Here is a 17,153-nt window from a genome sequence, read left to right on the forward strand (position 1 = left end):
TGGGAGGGGGGTGAACGTCCATACACACACACAACAGCGACAATCATTCGCCGTATAGCCTTACCAGAATGTTGGGGCAAGCGCTGTTAGTGAGCAGCGCCTATGAAGCTCAGAATGGCACACGGGCCAGCACAACGCACGGCTGCCTCTCTTTATCTCTCCATACACGAGACTCACAGGCGTACATACGTCCGTGCACACACGCACAACAACGGAACAACCGTCGTTCACCCCTAAGTGGCGGTGACATCACCACAGCAGATTTAAAGCTTTCGCTGTCCTCCAGACAGTCTCGTCCCTTCACCTGATGAAGGCCGCTTGTGTTGTGGCCGAAACGTCGTGATTTTTTGTTATTTTATTTTTTACCTACGTGACTTTATCCAATAGAACCAAAGAGTGTCACCACAGCACTTGTGCCATGCTCGGTGCATTTTGAGGCCACGTGAAGTGTCGAAGGCTGGCTGGTAGGAGGTCATGTAAATAGACGCAGGTGCCATGGATTGACTAAGGAAAATGATCGGCAGATGCAACAGCCGTGCTCCCCACTGTGCCAACTTTATTTGTGTCAGTTGTTTGGCGCTCTGCTCGTTGTTTTGAGCCTTGCTACTCTGCCCTATGCTGTTGCTGGAGGGCGACTGCCTCCACCTCCCCAGCAGCGCTTTTCATGAACCTCCTCCACAGAAGCCGATCGTGACACTGCTGATACCAGTCATCAATAAGTCCAATCAGCTCCACATCCTTCTGTACCACATCAGTCCATCTCTTCTCTAGCCCGTACCACGCCCATTTAGCACCATCTATCCAGCCAAATTGAAGCTGCTTGGGGATGCCGTGACTGTGCATACGGACTGCATGACACAACCAACGCAGCCTCGCTTTCTGGAGGAGCCCACAGATGGGCATTTGTCCAGATATTCCAGGAATCTGAGCTCCTCACAAAGTCCAGTCTGTTTAAACCCTGGATAGATCGTGGGCTAACCAAAATGTTTCACACCAGTGCAGATGTTCCTTTCGAGAGAGATACGGGAGGGCATAACTGCGGTCCAGAAGACATGAAGGTTTGTATGGAGTGACATTCCAGGTAGCTTCCACACAGTATTCAGCAGCTGATGAAAATCGAATGCCGCTCGAATGATTCGAAGTGAGACCTCGGCTACTGAAACAGAGTTGGTCATCAGCACACTGCCCAAGTACGGAAATATCTCCACTCTCTCCACAACTGCCCCAAAATACATGGGGAATTGAGGGAGGGGAGCATTTTGATGATGTAAAATACCCAGGGAGGTGATTTGTTTTTGTGAGGCTGATGGTAACAGCCCATAATTTAGGAGAATGCTCCATGTTTAGCTGTAGTGTCTCCAACTTCTCCTTAGAGTGGGAAGTAATCACCAGATCATCCGCATTCATAATATGGTTTAACAATAGAGAGCCATACCATGACCGGACTGGGGCATCGATCAGCCTCCCATTATATCTATACGAGATATAGATTCTACTGGTACATCCATGGAAATCGTCTCAAACTACGTAGTCAAAAAAAATGTTAAGTCGTGAAAGGGCCAGAGGACACCCGTGTCGCACCTTACTCACATATTCTATCATCCCTTAACTCCATTACGTCGATTTCCCATGTGACGCATCAGTTGTTTTGTATTATTTATATTTGCTTTCATTACTGTAACTCTGTGTGTTTATTTAGCTTTGGTCATTTGGGTGATCCAGGTCTCTCTTGCAAATGAGACTCATCCTGGTCGCTTTAGTTCTCGCCTTGTTCAACTAAATTAACTGGTACTCACTCACTCCATTATGAACTCACCCACTTCCCTTACTCTATGACTTACATAAATGCTCCCTCTCCCTCCTCATGAGTCATATATTTACCTGATCATTCACACAATCACCTGATCATTCACTGTGTCAACCTCACTCACGCACTTTTTCATGCTCTCAAGAATGACCCACCCATCCTATCACTCACTACCTTAATCACCATCCCCTTATCTCATTGACCCACTGGTAAAATGAAAATACTCTACAGCAACAACACGTGAGATTGTACTCAGGCTTACACTCACATGTGTAAAGAAGCTCCTTTGCAGGTTCCAATTTCTTGATGATTTATTTCACGATAAAGTATTTACAACGCAGGAGTACGACTTTTACGAACCTTCCCCCGTAAAGTACCCTGTACCTGTCTCCACCCATCAACACTGACACCACTATAACCTTTGCCATCGAAGAGAAGGGAAGTAGATGACGATAGAGTTTGCTGATAGAATCTACCGGGGGCAAGTGCTGGAAGTTACCAGGGCGTGGCCGTAGGGGTATATAAGGGGGAGCGAGGCCCGCGAATGGGTTGATTCCTTGGGGACTGAAGAACAACTGCAGGTGGACGACATCGGGGCCGACTGTTGGAGATCTACATGGGAGAAACCATCAACAAAGACTGTTCGATATTACTCTATTAGAAACCACCAGGACTGCGGTAGTTATAGCCTTGTGAAACGTGTGAGTCGTACTCTCGCCTGTAAATATGTTATCGCGAAATAAATCTACATGAAAATGTACCCTGCGAATGAGCTTCTTTACACATGTCGGAATAGAGGACATGTTTCATCGCAGGCCGTTTTTTGTCTACAACAGACCTAAACACACGAAATATGAAAAATGGCATTTGATTAGGATTGCCACCTGCTACCCATTCTGAGATCGCCCAATTAGCAAAACCCTTCTTTCCATTATACCTAAGACTTTAGATTTGTACATTCCGTAATTTCAAGATGACGAGTTGACCAAAGTGGCAATGTTATTTTGTCATTTTATTCACAGTAACAAAAAATGGTATAGTTTTTTTTCCCTGTTAACTTATGCATACGAGTGTAACGGTGGCACAATGGTTGGCCATTGCAATATGAATCAGACCACTTTAGTTTGATTCTCAGTCATAGTTACCATCAAGCAAACTGGCCTTGAGCCTTCTCGTCATCAACCCACGTTGACAAGCATGATGGAGTATGGTCAAGCAATCTCCACGACTTATCCAGTATGGAAAGACTTCACCCATAAGTGGTATGACAAAGGGTAACAATAATTATTATTGTTGTTGTTTATTACCACCGAAGGAATAACTTCATATCTGTCAGCCAGCCTATATATACTCATAGATAAATGCTCTCCTAAACACCACCATTGGGTTGAAGCTGATTTGGTATCTTCCACTTTGAGAGCCTCGCCACAAGGACCATCCTACTCGATCCAGCGGTGTATCAGCGCTTTGTCAGGAGTGAAGCAGTCGGCAGTATTCCGGCTGTGAGACGTGAACAACGTTAGAGCGTTATATCATCCCCATTAATAGTTCAGTCATGCTATCAGTCAAGAAGGCATGAAAACAGTAGCCAGGCAGCTCCAAGGGCAGAGCGCGAAGCTGGTACTGCCAATGTCCTTCATCAGCTTCCTGTTATTGAGCGACTTTTCTAGTGCAGATATTTCATGGCCTCAGCCAGGTCATCAATGACTGCACAAATAATGAAATTGCATTTGCATCTGCACTTGATCTTACTAAATGTCACATATACGAATAAAACATTGGCTTGCCGATGGTATAATGTGCATTGCTCTCTGTAGCAGCCTCGTTGAGCGTGAAATTTTCAACGAGATTCAAGGCAGGACGCATTCTCTTTTGAGCTAAAATTGGACAAAGCATGGAACTGACCAATGGCAAAAAAAAAAATTCCGTAAAAAATCCTATATATAAAACTAGCTAGATAATCACCTGCCAACTAGAGTTGGCAGGTGATTATCTAGCACATCAGATGTAAGGTCAACATTAACAATGCAATGGTGGCCAAATTATGGAAGGGAAAAAGGAAGCAGATGAAAAAAATTAGTTGAGATGAGAAGATTTAGTGGAACACAGTGAATTTAGGTTGACAAGAGATTTCTGCATTCTCTAAATTATTCATCTGTTGTCTTCAGAAATGCTTCCAGTGGGCAGTTATTCGTTTGAACCATGTCATATTGTTCCAAATGATTTTGATGGCCATTGTCAATAGTTTTTGGAGGGTGAGGGGTCCAATAAGACAGAGAGCTAGCATTAAAGATAATAACTTAATATCTCGATAAGGTACTGAATCATCCTTTCATCCCTCTGGAGTTGATGAGTACCTCTTTGTGGGACATTAACATGAGCTATTCCTTGGAAAGTGCCAACAATGATAGGCATTCATAATTGCCATTGACCTGGTGCCACTGCCGCAGGCTCTTTTAAACAAAGACATTTCATTTTTAATATTTACGAGATGGTTACCCCTCCGATTGCCTTTTTTTCTCAATTACTGTATTTTACAGTATTGAACTGATACAATGTGTTTTTCTGTTCACTAAAGAAAGGCCATGATCATCATGAACGTCGTCAGTCGGATGTCACAAGTCCTCCAACATGATAATGTCAGATTAGACATGAGCCTGATAACATCATGCATAGTACTGGCTTCCCTCTACTTTAGAAATGGATGAGTTCTGGAAAAAACACGAGTCAAACAAAATTTCGTGATCAGAAAATATTTTCCCATTATATTCAACACAAAAAATTAGGGATGAGTTTCAGACAATCATTCCACCCCACTCCTAACCAAAAATTGTTCACATATTGACAAATCAGAAATAATAAGAAAGTACATAAATGTTAAGAAGATTGAATAACTAATTTAAGACAAATAATTAATTCTAGATTTCAAGCTTTCGCGACTGCAAGGATCCATACTTTTAAGGGAACTCACCAAACGATCTGCATGTTGGAATGCCTAGAAAGGCGATGTGAGGCGTTACTGGTGAGCTGTAGGGATATACTGTGACAGTGTCGCGGATGGATGACGCATCCTCCTGGGTGCTTCTTCTTTGATGCTTTCATGGCGTGTGCCGTGTAAAATTTCGTTAACATGGAAATTCGATTTCGTAAATAGAAAAATGTCCATCATTTGTCAATTGCATGAACGCGAAATTCCGTAATCCGAACGTCTGTAAATCTATGGATATCTGTAGAGCCAACATCTGGAATACTCAGAATTTAATTGTTTCATCAGTTGGAGGCACTATCTACTTCAACACCGTAGGAAAAATGTCACTGCTGTATTAAGGTGATGAATTTGCAATGATTATTTGACGGTGGTACCATGGATCCAGGTTGATGCAAGTGCACAGAGAAATATACAATTGTTAATGGCATTACCTGAACAGGATCAGGAAAATAATTTATCACAACAAGGCTGGGAGAGGGTTTTTCAATGCCAAGTGAGTGGTCGAATGTTGCTTTTTCATCATAATTCACGTTGCTGGTGAGTATGGATTGGAGAATGCAGAAGGAATATATGTGAGAGGATAGAAGATGTGTTGACTATAAGCAGTGACATTGTATTTGTGTAGGGGACTGTAAAGAGAAAGTGCTAGAGCGTACACGTTGAGATAATTAGAAACAGGTGGCCGGAAGGTACTGTATTGATGATAATAAATTATCCAATAAACAATACACTTGCCACAGTGGAGTGGGGGCACTGTCTCATAGGGGCGGGGCCAAGGGGGTATATTAGGGGAGCGAGGCCCCCGATCTCCGCACTTGCCCGGGGATGCACAAAGAACAAGGTGGACGAGATTGGGACAGACTAATTGTGGAGCGATAAGGTGGAAACCATCAGGGCTGACTGATAGCCGTAGTAATAACGCTCTAAGTTGTAAATGTGTAGTGAGTTCAACTGAGTCGCAGACGTAGACTTGGAGGCAACACATTTATTTAACTCCAACACACAGGGTAACTTCCCCTTAGAATAACAACCTATGGTGGTGACCACCAGGCTAACTACACTAATTACAACGTAACTAGCTACTGCAGACCGAGACCAACAGCTCGGGTCCAGGTACACGTGTTGGAGACTCGTTGAACGGAGAACGTAGATCATAGAACGTAGACCGTCGACGAATGTTTCTTCCAGGATGAAAAACAACAACAACAACCCTGGTCCCTCTCGGGACCCGGCTTATATTCTCTGCGGCATGGCTGGCTCCACCCTTGGTCACGACCACCTTACAGAATCCTAGAGCAGGATCAGGATCCCAACCACGTGACCCCCCCTAGCCCTCACTTAGGGCCCCTTTGTCAACTCCCCCTTCAATAAAAGAACAAAACGAACAACCCGTTAGTGTGCATCAACAAATAAATACTTCAACCCATCTATACAATATATACAATATATACAAAAACCGAAGAGTCTTTGATCGAGTCCTTGTGGCCAGGCTCCCAGGAGAGGTGGGCGTACTCTCCTCGGGGGTCCCAGGGGGAATTTCAAAATGTCCCATCGAGCAAAGAGCAGTCGGCCGGGCAGACGAGCCTTCCGCTCCCGAAGCTTGTGAAGACGGCGCAGGTGGCGGCTTGGGGGATGTTAAAACGTGCGGCATCTGAGGATGGGATCACATGACTCCCCTGAGAACCAACCTCAGTGGGTACACACCTCAGCTCGCCAGACACATCTGACACTTGGCCCCTGTGTAGTGTAGATGGGATGAATTTACGCAGCGTGATGAAAGGCTTGAGGCGAGAGGGATGTACAAACCAACTCCGCCGACCCAAGCAAATTTTTTTCACACTGGAGCCAAACGACCCAAATCACGCCAAACGGCCCCCTCCAGGGTTTAAACAATTTCAGTGAAGTACCCACCAGTATGTGGGGACAGTGCAGCCAAGCTCTGTCGCCTGAAGGCCACTCATGTCTGGAAAGATGGAGACCCCTCATTTGACAATTGGCACGAATTGGAATTCTCTCTGGAAGCCTCGCGTGCTTCTGAAAGCCTCTGATGGGTAAAGCGCATGGACTCCGAAATTTTAGATTTAGCCTTGTTTGGCTCGGCTCATAATTGGACATCAATCTTGGGGTCGTGTTCTCTTCCATACATTTAAAAAATGGTGAGAAGCCGGTGGATGGGTGAGGGGCCATTCTATAGGCAGCCAGGACCCCGGTAACATGCAAGTCCCAGTCAAGCTGGGACTCACTGACCTGATGGCTCAACATGGAGGTCAGAGTCCTCTGCAGCCGCTCCACCATTCCATCCGTCTGGGGGTGGTATGGTGACGTGCGTATTTTCTTTGTTCCCAACAAGTCGTACACCTCCCGCAGCAATTTTGAAGAAAATTCCTTGCCCTGATCGGTCAGAAGATGCTCAGGGCCCCCCTTGTCCATCACATAGCAATCAAGGAATGCCTCGGTGATGGCCAAATCCGATTGGTTGGGCGGCGGCCAAGCCATCGGCTAAAATATTCGACGCCCACCAGTAAATACTTATTGCCACGAGGGGTGGTAGGAAATGGACCAAGGATAACAAGAGCGACCAGCTCATTTATGCGGGAAACCTGAATGGATTGCAATGGTGGACAGCAGAGTTTGGACGGGGGTTTCCGCCGTGCACACTGCACACACCCCTTGAATACAATAGCGACATCTTCCACCATGCCAGGCCAGAAGAAGTCGAGCTTAAGTGTGGCTAGCATCTTATGCACCCCAAGGTGCAACAGTCGCTCATGCACAGCCCAGATGACTTTACTCCGTAGGGCAGTAGGCACGACAATGTTGTAACGTGTCAATCCTCCATTCCAATGCATGAGCAATCTGCCTCTGAGGATGACAGAGGCTACACCCCGTCGATTCCCACCCCCGTCCACCTCCTTGACAAGGCGTTGTAACTTGAACAGGGAAGCGTCTTCCACCTGAAGGCGTCCGAAGTCTGCATGGTTCATGCCAATAACGGCGTCATGCGCCACAGGACCGTCGGCTTTCCTCAGAGATGTCAACCTCAGCCAATGCCAGAAGGGGACGAGGCGAGTCTTCAGCAGGTGCCTTACAGCGCCCCGGCCCGAGAAACACGTTCACCCGTCGCTCGTTGGTAATCGCGAAAGGGCATCCGCGTTCGTGTGTTGGGTACCTTTACAAAAGGAAACAGTAATGGAATAGTCCTGGTGGACTTCCAACCAACATGAAAATTGGTCAGATGGTTGCTCAATATGCAGCGCGTACTGTAGCGCTGCATGGTCAGAGAGCATCTCAAAGCGTCTGCCATAAAGATAGGCGCGATACTGTTGCACAAAAAAAACAGTTGCCAAAAGTTCCGCCGGAGACATCACTCTGCTGCCATATGCTACAACACTTTCCATGCCATAACGACTTGAGACAGAACAGCGCCAATTCCGGTGTTGCTAGCATACGTATCAAGGATGAACGGCAAGGAAAAGTCGGGGTAGTGGAGGGGAGGGGCGTTCACCAGCCATCCCAGAGCACAACAAATGTGGCCTCCTCCTACTGCCCCCAATGGAACTTCTGACCTTTTGCCGTCAGGGTGTGGAGAGGTTTGGCGATCGTGGCAAACCCGGTGACAAAACGGTGGTAATAGGATGCAAATCCAATGAAACTCCGCATCTCCTTCCCCACCGACGTGGGGGTCAGCCAAGTATGGACACATGTGGTTTTGTTCAGGTCCATCGCTATCCCTGATTTACTGACTATGTGGCCAAGATACCGAACCCATTTTTAGAGCAGGTTGACACTTCTGCAGTTTAAAGTTGAGATTCGCCGCAGGCATGTTAAGAAAGACAGCACGTAACCATTCCAGATGTTTTTTAAACGTACGGCTAAAAACGATAACATCGTCCAGATATATTAGGCATGAGTCCCACTGAAGGCCTGCCAGAACTAGTTGCGTCAATCGCTGGAACGTAGCCGAGTGGAGTGAAGACCCATTGTAAGCTGATTTAATTCAAATAAGCCTTGTGATGTGCGAAAAGCTGTCTTCGGTTTAGAGGATTCATTCAAGGGCAACTGCGAAAATCAAGATAGGTCAAGAGTTGAAAAATAATATGCCCCTGCGAGAGCGTCCAAGGAATCGTCTATCCGAGGAAGAGGGTACGGGTCAGCTACAGAGATCTTATTAAGCTTACAGAAGTCAACACAGAAGTGCAAACTACCATCCTGCCTTTTTAACAAGAGCAATCGGGGCTCCCCACGGGCTGGTGGATGGTGAGATAATATCGGCGGCCAACGTTTCATCAACTACCAGCTGTACGTGTTCTTTTTCCATAGGGCTCAGCCGGTAGGGGTTCTGCTGGATGGGAGCGGCGTCGCCCATATCGATGTGGTGACTCTGGGACTCGACCAATTCCGAATTTTCGGAACAAAGCGTATCCATCCACTTTTCATCAGAAACCTGTTGCGGCTTCGTATTCAACGTGACCCCCTACACCGCCAATGATGTTTCCCTCGTGAAGCATGGACGACACGTAAGCTAGCACGGTGCCCTCCTGAATGACAAACATGTCTAACCCTGCATTCAGGACTTGAATGAGCGGTTCCTGGTAATTGGCTATGATAGTTTGGGCCCCCACCAACGGCAAACCACAAATGTCTTTGTTTGAGGATCCTAGAAGAATTCCCCCCTCAGTCGCCTCCTGGTCTAGCGGCTTGCGCAATCGTAAAGGAACCAACATTTGCGTGCTGGGGGGAATCTTTACGGTCTTACTCGCAAGCGCTTGTACAGTAGCGTTGGCAAAGAACAATCGAGTGGGAGAAGGCAAAAGGCCATTCGATGGCCCAATGGTAACTCAAGGGAACCTTGATCGATCAAAATTTTCAGGGGCATCTGCCTCAAGAAGTCAGTCCTGAGCAAGCAAGGAACAGCAAGGGACGTTGATACAAGAACTGGCCTCATCAATTTAATATCTCCAATACACACCTCCGCTGTTATTTTCCCAGTGAGGCCCAATGAGCAGCCATTTGCATAAAAGGGGACAGAATGATAAAAATCAACTTGGAAATGATAGTCGCGAATGCACCAGTATCGACGAACATTCTGATTTCAACCCCCTCTATCAATCCGATAACAGCGGATGAACCTGCGGTCACAGCAATCGCTCTATGGACCAACTCCAATCACCGACCCGTTCGGAGCAGCCAGTCAGCCTGAGCAATATCTGAACCCTCATGCACCGACACACGACGGGAATGAAAACCGACCGAACGTGATGAGTGAGGTGGATTCAGGGGCCGAAGGCGACTCGCCTTCGGGTGCAGTGGAGTGGTGGACAGTCAGGTGGATGACTGTGGTGCCCGCTCTCAGAATGAGGAGAGGTATCTTGCCATCGAAGTTGTTCATCCTGTCACACCATGCCATCCCCCCCCCCCGCCAGCCTCCGCCTTGGGTTGAAGCACAGGCTTGGATGGGCTCCACATCTTCGGGTGTATCTCGCATCTCACTAGGCACAGTATACGCCGCCAACCCCTCATGTCGTTGCAAGAGCAGGTGCGCCTGGATGCATCTTGCAACTTTGAGAGAAGACAAGTCGTCTTTGTCGACGGATGGCAGGACAATGTCGAGGTTGTTGTATACGTGGGTTATGAAAATTTGATGAAAATAATAATATTAAATGAAGTTTGAAATTTGCATAATTTATCCGCAATTATGTTAATTTGGGTAATCATGCATATAAATTATGCTAATTCGTTTTAATTTATGCAAGTGGGTGTGGTTATGGTAATGACAGCCTTGATGATAATCAGGCCCTGCCTCGTTGACGAGGGTCAGTTATCAATCGGGATAATACAATTAATCGTATGCAGTTATGCTAGTATGATGCGAGTATGCCAGAGTCAACTCGGCTTCATTGTTAACTTCGGTATTATCGATCAGTATAATATAATTATTCTTGCTTTAACATTTACTGAGTATGGATTAGAGTGTTTATGTAAGGTCACCAAGTTCATATCTCAACGCAGAACCAGTTCTAATGCATAGATTTCAGGAAAGAATCACACAATCACTTCTGCGTTAATCAATTTTATTTTCTAACTAAACTTTAATTCTAATATAATATGCAAACTCTCGATCTTAGAATTTCAACACAGTATCATCACAGTAACCATCACGACTGCGTTGTTTCACTTTGACAACAGCACCTGTGGTTAATTCCGCTGCATAACGCGAGCTCAGTTGGTGAGAGAGAGAGAGAGAGTCGTTAAACATCTAAACAAAACAAACCTTGATACTCTATTATGAAAGATTATACTGGAATTTGCACACACAGTACGGCGTTCATTCAGAGATCATAAGAAACCCTTATCACGTTGTTAGCACATTGGGTCATGGAACAGTTGAGTATTCTGTAGAGTACGCGGCGATCATTAACAAAGGTGCTTAAAGATTATATGACGAAATTCATACGAAAAGGCGATCAAAACAGTGATTATTCCCAAAGGCACAAATATATCAATAGATCCATCGGCAAGATCAGATGATTACAGAAATGGCTTGGATTGAGGTTGTGTGGTGGGATGCATGCTGTCTCACGGGAGATTATTTAATTCGTGGACGGAATTGTTTAAGGAAACCGGTGTAATACGATTTCTCCCCGTGAGCGAAGCTCCATGGCGAAGGTGTCAGGAATGAATTCGGATTGATGGATCTGTTGGTAATTTATGCGATTAGAAGTACAATCCAAGACAAAATAGTTAAGATGGAAAAATTATTACTATACTTATAAACGACGGATGGTTATCACTCGGTCTGTCACGATACCTTCACGCCCACTGATGGTTCCCGTCTTGAGAATTAGGCCTTTGTCAATGACTCGTGTGTTTTTAGTGATATGGACGGTGTACAGTAGGCCAGTGTTCGGAACGAATTCTTTGCGTCAAGCAGACGCCAGACTGGTCGTGTGGTGGGGGGCAGAGTACATCATACGTATCGTTTATTTCTTCTTTCACGGCAGTCGGTTCGGGTTCGGTTGACGTAGGTTGACGAGTTGACACGTTATTGTAGTTGCGATGGTCGTCGGTAGATTGCTGGCTGCTGGCACGGTGGTGTCGTTGGCGTGGTGACCACTGGTTGCACTATCGGGCGCTGGCGATACGCGTTCGTTGCGATGCTACTATTGATGGTGCGACTCGCACCGTGTAGCCCCGTCACTAAACAGTGAGTCCCGCCATTCTGGCGGGCGGTAGAGACTTCTTCTGCGTCGGTGGTGGTGGATCTTCTGCAGGGATGAGTTGAGCTGGTAAGCTGGTCTTGTCCGCTTGCCGATGAGCTGCTCTGCCAGCAACAACAGCGGCTGCTGCTGCACTCTGCTGCTGAGAGTCGCTCTGCTTCTGAGAGTCGCTCCGCTGATGAGAGTCGCGCTCTGCTGATGAGAGTCGCGCTCTGCTGATGAGAGTCGCACTCTGCTGATGAGAGTTGCTCTCTGCTCATAGCAGCAACAGCGGCTGTTGCTGCTTCTGCCTCTGCCTCTCCGATGAGAGGATCAGCTCCGACGACCCACTACCGTTTCAATGCTGTAGTGTCCTATTTTATGCCAAAATCCCTCCTCTTGGCTCCTCCCCACAAGGCGGAGCTTCTTTTTATTTAGCTGTGTGTCATGGTCTTGAGTGTGTGTCCGTATGTGCGTCCGTATGTGTGTCCGTCCGTATGTGGGTCCGTGTATGTGTCATTAACGGCATGGTTCGGTTGCCCTCCTCTTTCCGTAAGCCATAACAACAGGTGTTACTAATTGTCTCAAGGGCCTCTCTATGTCTTACACAATCTGGAGGGCGATGTGCGTCATGTATGACCTTCCCCGACGCCCAAAAGTTGGTTAAGGTTTTTAAGTTACATTTTATCCCACCATAGTTCATTCCATCATAGTCTTACAGTTATGATTCTGTATGTGATTCGAGGTCTGTTGTGTTAGTTTTCCATCGTGGTGTTTGATTTCATTTCAAGGGAAGGTGCTGTCTTGCACGTATGCATATTCTTATCATGTGCTACAGGAAGACAAAGGCGGCCGGGAGACTCTTTTTCTTTGGCCCCCGGTTTAACATCGCTCAAACATCATTTCGTTTTACGTCCATCAAGTTCAGTTTGTTGTAACTCTGTCCGCCGGACGCACCTCTCGGGTTATACCGAGATTCGCGTTGTTATGATGGAGGTATTATTTATTTAAAAATAATAATTTTTATCTTGAGTTATGAGGCAAGTTCCTCAATTCTGTGACATATCCCTTGGTTCTGTAAGGTTATATAACGGAATATAGTTTACGGTGAATAGCGTTAACATTGATGTTATGTATGAATTATGTATTGTGATTTCTTCAACTTAAAACCTGTTCGCCTGGTTTTGCTGACACACGTTGCGCACTCCAAGGCAATTCTCCCCACGCCCCCTCCCCTTTGCTTGCACGTGTGGTGTGTGTGTTGTTCATTAGGCTTCAGCTCTCCCTTGAACCCCGATAGCCGGTGATAATTCCTTGCCTTCTGGTGTTATCTTTTCTCCCTCACGCTGCGGGGAGACAAAGGCGCCTCTCGCCTCTCCGTTGCCCTTGGCTTACCATAACTCAATTATTCTTTGTTTATGTTCAACAAGGTGGTGATTCACCCCGCTATCCTGGCCCTTCTCCAGCCGTTATTAATTTCTGTGTGACTACGTCGTGCAATATCTTAAACTTAATTTGTCCGCTGAGGTCCGCTGATGCCCTCGCTCACAAGGAATCTCCCCCCACCCCCTCTCTGCCCGCGCGGGCATGGCGTGCCATTCGTCCAGCGGTGGTGGGGGGGGGGGTGTTTACGGAGTTGTATATATTGGTGTTGTGAAAATTGATGCAAAATAATAAAAAAAATGAAAATTGTAATTTACATAATTAATCCGAAATTATGTTAATGTGTGCAATTATGCACATAAATTATGCTAAATCGATAGATAATCATATTAATTTATGCGAGTGGGTGTGGTTATGTTAATGATGGTCTTTATGATAATTAGGTCCCGGTTCGTTGTTTAGGGTTGTGTCATCAACAGAATTAATACAATTATTCTTATGCAGTTATGCTAGTGTGATGCTAGTACGCCAGATTGGTCAATTCGGCTTCATAGTTTATCTTCGTATTGTCGATCAGTATAATACAATTGTTCTCGCTTTAACGTTTACTGAGTGTGTATTAGAGTGTTTATGTAATAGGTCACCAAGTTCATATCTCAATCGCAGAACCAGTCTTATGCAGCAATTTAGAAAGAAATCACACAACTACTTCTGCGTTAATCAATTTTATTTTCTAACTAAACATTAACTTTATAAGTTATTAAAACATGCAAATGCTATGCTAAACAAAAGCTTACACATTATAATATGAACGATTATTATGCTTGAAATCGTCAGCACAGTATCACAGGCGATTGATTAAGATGCAACGATATTCATATAAACACACGATAAAAACAGTGACTATTTCCAAAGGCATAAATGTAACAACAGATCCACCGGACAGATTATAGGATTACCGAAATGGCTTAGAGTGAAGGTGTGTGGCGGGACGTGCTATCTCACGGGAGATTAATTAATTCGTGAACAAGATTGTATCATCAGAAAACCGGTTTAGCACGATTTCTCCCCGGGAGCATAGCTCCGTGGCGACAGTGCCAAGGATTAATTTGTAGTGATGGATCGGTTGGTAATTTATGCGATTAGAAGTACAGCCCAAAACAAAATATTAAAGAAGAAAATTACGAATATGCTTATAAACGGAGTGTTCACCCTTGTCCGCTGTGGTGCCCTCACGGCAACTGATGATCTACGAACTTGAATATTGGCTTTTTGGTCAAGGACCCATGTATGCGTAAGTGATATGAATTGTCTTGGGGCGTCAGTGTTCGGAATTAATTATTTATGTTAATGCAGACCCCTGACTTGTCGTGTAGTGGGGGGCAATGTGCGTCATACGTATTCGTTGATTCTTTCAAGGTAGTCGGTTCGGTTCGGCCCACACACAGGTTGACAGGTTGACGAGTTGACAAGTTGACACAGGTTGAAAAGTTGACACGTATTTGTAGTTGCGACTGGCCTTCGGTAGATGGCGAACACAGCACGCCCGTGGCGGCGCCGTGGTGTGCTGTGGCTTTGATGGCTCGCTGCTCTCTGGTGGCTGACGGCGCTCTGTGGCTGACGGCGCTCTGTGGCTGAAGGCTCTCTGGGGCTGATGAGCAGTTGAGCTGGCCCGCTGATAAGTCGAGCTGCTCTTAGCCCTTGCTGATGATGAGGTCGTAGCAGAGCCGACCCGCAGATCGTAGCTGGTGATGAGCCGAGTTGCTCTTAGCCAGCTGATGAGCTCGGTTGATGAGCTGAGCCGAGCTGGTGAACTCAGCTGATGAGCTGAGCTCCGCTGATGGTAGCTCAGCTGAGTTCCGGACAAACTCAGCTGAGTTCCTGACGAACTGAGTTTTCAATGTTGTAGCGTTCTCTTTTATGCCAAAATCCTTCCTGTTGGCTCCTCCCCACAAGGTGGGGCTTCTTTTGATTTAGCGGTGTGTCATGGTCTGGAACGTGTGTTCGTATGTGTGTTCGTCCATATGTGTGTCCTTGTGTGCACCATTTACGGCATAGTTCTGCACAACCTTCTTCTTCTATAAACCATAACAACAGGTGCACCAAATCGTCTCACAGGTATCTCTGTCTGTCTTACACAATATCTCCTTTGGCCTTCCCTTTCCATAAACCAAAAAAAACCACAGGCGTTACAAATCGTCTCAAGGCATCTTTCTGTGGCTCCCTCCTCTCAGCTTGCCCATGGCGGCGTGTTATCCTGGCTGCGGTGGCGGAGCGTTATCTACGTTTTCCCATCCTTGTGAATGCAGGTGACTGGAATAATTGCTTGGCGTCTGTCCGCTCTCTCACACTACGATTTAGACAAAGGCCCTCTGCTTCTCTCCCCACGCCCTTGAGTCAACACTGTCCTAATATTCGCCTACGTCCTAAGGCTACAGAATTCATTTTGACTTTAGTAAAACTCTGTGTTTGTCATGCTCTTCGGTCAGGTTGTACAGAAACTTATTAAAGATTAATTAACATTCAGTATTGGATTAACAAATGGGCAATGGTTCATTTATGTAGCTCGTAACTTGGTCTCCAATTAGAGCGAGTGTGAGGATCGATAACTTTAGCCTACTCGTTGTTGAATTCCAACTTTTAACGTTACTGTAGTAGCATTGCAGGTCTATGGTTTTTAGCTGCTTCTATGTCTATCTGCTCTCTGCCTCTCTCCTCTCTGCCTGCACTTGGTTAAATTATTACTTGTTTTATGTTCAAGGTAGTTTACGGAGTCCTGGCTTTCTCGTGAGCGTAGGTGGCCGTCATTATTCTGTTTGGCTCTGGTTTCTATCATTTATTTATATATTTCAATTCAACGGCCCTTTCTCCATTTTACGTGTGGTGTGCGCGTAATTCATTATGCCATATTTCTCCCCTGGATAAGGTTGCGAGTCCGTCATCCTGGCCCTCCTTCCGTTTTATTAATTCTCAACACCTGGTGTTTTGCCGGTGCAGTTAGCTGCGTGTTTCCTTTATTAAAAAGACATATCTACCAGCAAATTTTATTAATTTTAATTTTGGTCACTATTATTAAAAATGTATATGCAAATTAGATTATTGATATAAATTATGGAAAAAGGTACATATCCAACAGAGTCCTAGCCTTCCCTTGAACACAGATAGCCGGTGATAATTCCTTGCCTTCTGGTGTTATCTTTTCTCTCTCACGCTGCGGTAATCTCTCTTTCCCTCTGTTGCCCTTGAGCGCCGGTGGTTGCGATAATTGCTTGGCGTGGTTTCTGTCCTTGAGTCCACACTGCATCATTATTTGCTTAAGTCCTCTCTTCTGTCTGCTGTGAGTCTGGCGTACGTGTTTTCATTATTATTTCTTGTTAAAAATTATCGGCAAATATTAATTTTCATTTTGGAAAAAGGGGCATATACAACAAGGTCCTTTGCCAATGTCAATACTCTCTCGAGGACCAGTGAGTCGACTCCATTGTGGTCCATCTTCGGGAAGGCAGCCTTTGCTAGCGCCAATAGTGTGCTATGGAAGGTGAGGGGCATCTAGGCCTCCCCTCTCCTCTGCGCAGCAAACTTATGGCGAGCGTTTGATGGCGGTTCGTAGATTGCCACCATTTGAGCACAGGCTTGTTGTAGCGTGGCCCTCGCCGATGGCGGGATGGTGAGAAACGCCACTAGGGCATCGTTGTCAAGCACCACGGGCAGCACTCTCAGCACCTCTGCCTCCATCCACCCCGCCAAGTCACAGTTTGTCTAGAACCGGCGCCTGGGG

The sequence above is a fragment of the Petromyzon marinus genome, unplaced genomic scaffold, assembly GCF_048934315.1.
Source record: "Petromyzon marinus isolate PM22_M1 ecotype Great Lakes invasive population unplaced genomic scaffold, UKy_Petmar_22M1.pri1.0 PM_Scaffold_24, whole genome shotgun sequence".
Classification (NCBI taxonomy): domain Eukaryota; kingdom Metazoa; phylum Chordata; class Hyperoartia; order Petromyzontiformes; family Petromyzontidae; genus Petromyzon; species Petromyzon marinus.